Source organism: Drosophila miranda, assembly GCF_003369915.1.
Source record: "Drosophila miranda strain MSH22 chromosome Y unlocalized genomic scaffold, D.miranda_PacBio2.1 Contig_Y3_pilon, whole genome shotgun sequence".
Lineage (NCBI taxonomy): Eukaryota > Metazoa > Arthropoda > Insecta > Diptera > Drosophilidae > Drosophila > Drosophila miranda.
The window spans coordinates 959869-966000 of NW_022881625.1; positions in this window are offsets into that span (position 1 = coordinate 959869).

The window sequence follows — 6132 nt, forward strand, 5'->3', positions numbered from 1 at the left end:
GGCGGTAAGTATTTTGAGAGCCCTTTTTAATCGTATGTGTGGCTGATGGATTTTTCCTTTTCCAGGACCATAGGGCACTCTGAATGCCATGGCACTGGATCCGGCCACCAACTAAGGACGATGGCGGACACGACACACATAACTCGAACGGCACAGGTCCGGCCGCCCAAGTGTAATGGGTGTTTGTGTGTGTGTGTCTGTTTTTGGCTATTCTAGCAATCACCAACGCACTGCATTCGATTTGAATTTGTCAGGCCGTATGATTTTGCAAGTGTGTATGGCAGCATTTTTATTCGTTTATGTTTTATTTAATGTCTTTGATGGCGGCAGCGTCCGTTGTTCATTTCTGTTGTGGCATGCGAGTGATATGCATACCTGCCCTGTATGATAAAGATTTTCGCCGTAATGTTTAGCCCGATAGTGTCCCGTGAGTGCTATCCGGCGATTGCCTAAGCGCTCTAGGCGATACGCGTCGGTACCCCCGACCCCCGTAGTAATTCTTAGTTCGACAGCGTCCCGTAAGTGCTATCCGGCGATTGCCTAGGCATTCTCGGCGATGCCTGTCGATATCCCCGACCCCCGTAGTAATTCTTAGTTCGGCGGCGTCCCGTAAGTGCTATCCGGCGATTGCCTAGGCATTCTCGGCGATACTTGTCGGTATTTCCGCATAGCAAAGTTCCCCTTTCCGCGTCGTAGTAATTCTTAGGCCGACAGGGTCCCGTAAGTACCGTCCGGCGATAGCATAGGTACTCTCGGCGATACTTGTCGGTATTCCCGCATAGCAAAGTCCCCCTTTCCGCTTCGTATTAACTCTCAGGCCGACAGGGTCCCGTAAGTACCGTCCGGCGATAGCCTAGGTACTCTCGGCGATACTTGTCGGTATTCCCGCATAGCAAAGTTCCCCTTTCCGCGTCGTAGTAATTCTTAGGCCGACAGGGTCCCGTGAGTACCGTCCGGCGATAGCCTAGGTACACTCGGCGATACTTGCCGGTATTTCCGCATAGCAAAGTCCCCTTTCCGCGTCGTAGTAATTCTTAGGCCGACAGGGTCCCGTAAGTACCGTCAGGCGATAGCCTAGGTACTCTCGGCGATACTTGTCGGTATTCCCGCATAGCATAGTCCCCCTTTCCGCTTCGTAGTAACTCTCAGGCCGGCGGGGTCCCGTAAGTACTGTCCGGCGATAGCCTAGGTACTCTCGGCGACACCTCTCGGTATTATCGCATAGTAAAGACCTCCGTATTGATTCTGAGTTCGGTGGGGCCCTGAAGGCGCTATTCGGCGATAACCGGAGTGTTCTCGGTGAAACCAACTGCCCCGTCCCACGCTACGATCGCCCCCGTCCGCGGGACTGCGGCCCAGTCCCCCATCGTCGGTCCGAAATACGGAGTCCCGGCAAATTATAAATATTGCTGTAATTTCGACCCTGGAGAAGACTGAGATATGTACCCCAGCCCAGGATCGCTTCCTTACAAAAGTTAAGGTAACACTAGACTTAACATTAACATGTGTTTTCTTTTACAATGGATTGCGTCTTTTCAGTCCGTTCCCGTCTACGGAGCGGGCTCCATATAAGTGGCGGCGCAAGGCTGATCCTCATATCAGCATCAGCATAGGCCCTGTAGTTGGCTGGGTGCGTACCGCCGCAACTTTGGCATTTAGCTGGGTGCGGTGGACGAAACCACCGCACTTTACACAGACGAAGCCGCGTTGACAGAAGTTGTTAAACCGCCGCAACTTTGGCATTTAGCTGGGTGCGGTGTAAACCACCGCACTTTACACAGATGAAGCCGCGTTGACAGAAGTTGTTAAGCCGCCGCAATTTTCGCATTTAGCTGGGTGCGGTGGACGAAACCACCGCACTTTACACAGGCGAAGCCGCGTTGACAGTAGTTGTGTGTGGTTTAAGAAATCTTTGTGTTGGAGCGATCCCATACCTTTGTCACACGAAGGGGAAATGGTAGCCGAGAGCGATCCCACGCTACAAGGAGGGGAAACAGCAGCCGAGGAACGCCAGCGCCACCGCTCCTATACGCCATCTACTTATTTGTATATGTACTAAATTCAAATAATACATGCCATATTTTACATTTTACATGTAGTTGCAGTGTTTTTGGCTGTACAATGGGAAGGTAACACTAGTTACAGTAGTGGTAGGTATTCGGTATTTTTTTATGCAAGTATTTTGAGTAAAGAAAGTTAAGGTAACACTAGACTTAACATTAACATGTGTTTTCTTTTACAATGGATTGCGTCTTTTCAGTCCGTTCCCGTCCTCGGAGCGGGCTTCATATAAGTGGCGGCGCAAGGCTGATCCTCATATCAGCATCAGCATAGGATGGGTGCGTACCGCCGCAACTTTGGCATTTAGCTGGGTGCGGTGGACGAAACCACCGCACTTTACACAGACGAAGCCGCATTGACAGAAGTTGTTAAGCCGCCGCAACTTTGGCATTTAGCTGGGTGCGGTGGACGAAACCACCTCACTTTACACAGACGAAGCCGCGTTGACAGAAGTTGTTAAACCGCCGCAACTTTGGCATTTAGCTGGGTGCGGTGGACGAAACCACCGCACTTTACACAGGCGAAGCCGCGTTGACAGTAGTTGTGTGTGGTTTAAGAAATCTTTGTGTTTTATGATTCTCTTTGTGGTTTGTGATTTGAATATATGTTTAGTGGCGCACAGAATTTTAATTTACATTGGCGAGAAAGAGGAAATTAAGCTTGTCGGTAGTGGTTGGGAAGGGGAATGTGAATGTGTGTGGGGCGAGTTGGGAAAATGGCTGCTTGGCTTGGCGTCGGAATTTTAATGTATTCCTTATTGGCGTTAATTAAGAATTTTTAACAGTTTAGTTGGGCGGAAAACAAGTTAAGGGGCTCGTTAGTCGCCCGACGTGTCACACCGCTTCATCTGCCTCGTCGATCATCTGTAACTGTATCTGTATCTGTACAAAGGAGCCTAGAATTTCTTAGATCTGTGTTCTTCTACCATCCTCTACATGGATTGGTTCCACATTAATCCAAAAGATGCACAAATTTTATAGCTTGAACAAAAAAAAAAAAACACATACAATAATCGCATATCACATATTATGTTTTTTGTGGAGAGGGGGAGGGGGAGGGTTCCGAAGTATTTACACGGTCCAATGTTTGCACGGGTAATATAATGGAGAGCGATCCCAATACCCACGCTACACGAAGGAGAAGCAGCAGCCAGAACAAGAGCCACGAAGAGGGGAATAGTCGGATCTCTCCCACTCCGACCAGTGACGCCGATGTGATCAACAACTCTCCCCGGCCAGCCCGAAGCAAACGCCTTGGTAAAGATTTTATTCGTAATTTATTCGCCCAACTATCGAGAAAGACTCGCGTGTGCCGTACGATACGATCCATTACGATACGATATCGTCTGTGGGCTATATATGTATGTATATTGATGTGTGCATATGTATGTACAATCCGAAGAGAGGATTACTCTTGTTTTGTTCTCTTTCCTAGATGATAATATCGTATCCGTGGTTCTGGAAGGGGGTGCTTAAACCTACGACGAAAGCTATAATCCAGTGGATGGGTCGGAATAGGTGTCCTGTTCCTCCGCTCAGACATAGACCTCTCCTGTCTTGGCCTCGGGACTGTGTTTGGCGAGGGTTGAGGTAGCACTCGTGGCCGTTGCCGTTGCCGTGGCGCCGCTCTGGGGCAGGGCGATCGTGCCACCGGATGAAGAGTTGTCCACTGTATCCACTGTGGGGGCTCCTGCCGAACGCAACGAGGAGCGCACTGTGGGGTCCTGCAGGTTGAAGCTCAGACTGAAGCTGTTGTTCCGCGAAATGTTGCCGTTGCCGCTGCCGTTCAGGGGCTTCACGGACAGGAGGGCCGTGGTGGTGATGCCGCCGCCCGCACCCGGCCCCACGGTCATGCCGTTGCTAAAGCCACTGTTGCTGTTGCCGTCCTGCTCCTGGGCCAGGTCCACGATGGACAGGGACGAGGGGAAGCGCTGAATGGAGAGCGAGACGAGGATCGTGGTGATGACGTCATTGGGCTCGTAGCCACTGGCCGTTGTCGTGATGGTCGGCAGCTGGGCGTTCGCCGCGATGGGAAGGATGCTCAGGGTCCCCGTGGGAATGGTGTACCCGCCGCCGCTGCTGTTGGCCATCGTGAAGGGAAACGACAGCGTGGTGATATTCGTGGCAGCGGAGAGGACTACGGAATCGAGAATCGAAGGGAGAGAGATTGTGGTTGGAGTATCTGAATCTGCATCTGCGGGAGTATCTGTGCCCGGTACTCACTGCTGTGAACTCGCTGTAAATGATGATCACTGCGGGCAGGGTCAACGCCTTGACGCAGCACATGAGGAACCCAAAGAAGAGCCACGCGATCTCCCCGCAGGTGGAGAAGCGGAAGAACTGCAGGAAGCCGATCGGCTGTGTGGGCTCCAGTCCTGCGGCCACCGGCGCCTCATCCAGGGACTTGCCATCGGTTGTCGTCGTGCCAGAAGCCTCGTCCATCTATCGGTACGACGAAGGACGGAGGAATAGTGTTACTCGAGCCAAGACCCGCGATTTATTCACAGACACGGACAGAGACAGACGGCACGCAAAGGTTAATTCAATTACTGCCACACTCTCAGAGGCATGTATCTGTATCTGTGGCTGTGGCAAGGGTACAGCAGCTACTTTGTATCTTTTGCCATAGTTCTCTCTCATTGACCCGCGGGGTTAACGAGTAATAGAATCTACCGTTTATTATTGGACATTCCAACGCCAATTTGGAGCGATTCGATTCGATTCGATTCCCTTTCAGAGGCCCGTACAGAAATCTGTGTGGCGCCATTCGCCCCCTGCACCCACTCCTTGTCGTGGGATGGATGATCACCTTTTAATTGATTTTCAACACTTTGATCCTTCAGATACTGTATCTATGCACTGATTTCTGCAGAAGATCCGTTACTGCTCACTCGGACCGCCCAAGCGCGACTGCTGGAACACCGTCCGCGGAGCCACCCATTTATGTTGATTCCCCGATGTGGATGCTGGACAGAGTACTCGGGCTTGGGCATGAGTACTCGTGAGTGTATCGTATCAATCGCTCGCTTTGGGGTTCACAATTCTAATTGATCTCCGCTTTCCGCTCTTGGGGTAGGTTCCGCCGAAAGAGGCGCTTCAATTTACAATGAGAGCAAAAGAGACATTCTGTAGAGGGTTTTTCTTTTCTTTGCTTTTCTTTTCTTTATTCTTTTTCTTTCATTTGGAGGGTGGAAGGTGCAACAATCTAAAACGGAGGCAGACTCTTGAGCCTCCTGCTGGTGCGCAGCACGAATGGTGCCGGCTGATTTGTACCGGCATTTCCTCCAGCGGGAACGACTTCGGGAGCAGCTACGGGAGCGACTCCGACCGACTCGCCTTCATCGTCCGAGGGCAGCCATTATTTTAAATTGTTATGTTTATTGTAATATTGTAAACGTAAATCAATTGTACCTGTTTTGTCTCGTCTTTGTTCCAGTGTAGTATCTCTTTTATTACCTGTTTTTCCGTCGTCTTCACTCCAGTCTACTACTTATCTGTATTGTTTTTTCTGCAAGTGCTTGTCTCTTTTTATCTTAGTGTATTTCCTCTTATTTTCCACGCAAAGCACCTGCATTGTTTACCTTTTTCTCTTTATCTATTCCTCAATTGACTACGTGTTGCAACACTGCACTTTCTGAATTCCGCTTCCCACACTCCAACACACACAGACACGTATCGATGCACCGTATGCCGATGCATCGTGTGGAGAGAGCCGGAAACAGCAAGGAGCGAGAGAAGGCGCAAAGAGAGTGCGGGTAACGACCTCGTACCAGCGACAGTACGAGAGGGCACTCGAGCAGCCTCTGCACGAACAGCAGCCAACAAAAGATTCGTGTTCGAGTGCCCGTTTGGGAGCGAGTTCGAACTCGGTTCCAAATGCAATGCACACAGCCAATACCACAACCACAACCACAAATACAATGATGACATACATCAGCACACAAACAGCGACATCAAACACAAAAACGACAACTACAATTACGTCGGCAGCCAGACGACGATGCCACACAGATTGAGTTTGAGTTTCCAAGTGCGGTCGTGTTTGCAAGCGAGCTCCGAGTTTTTCTACAAA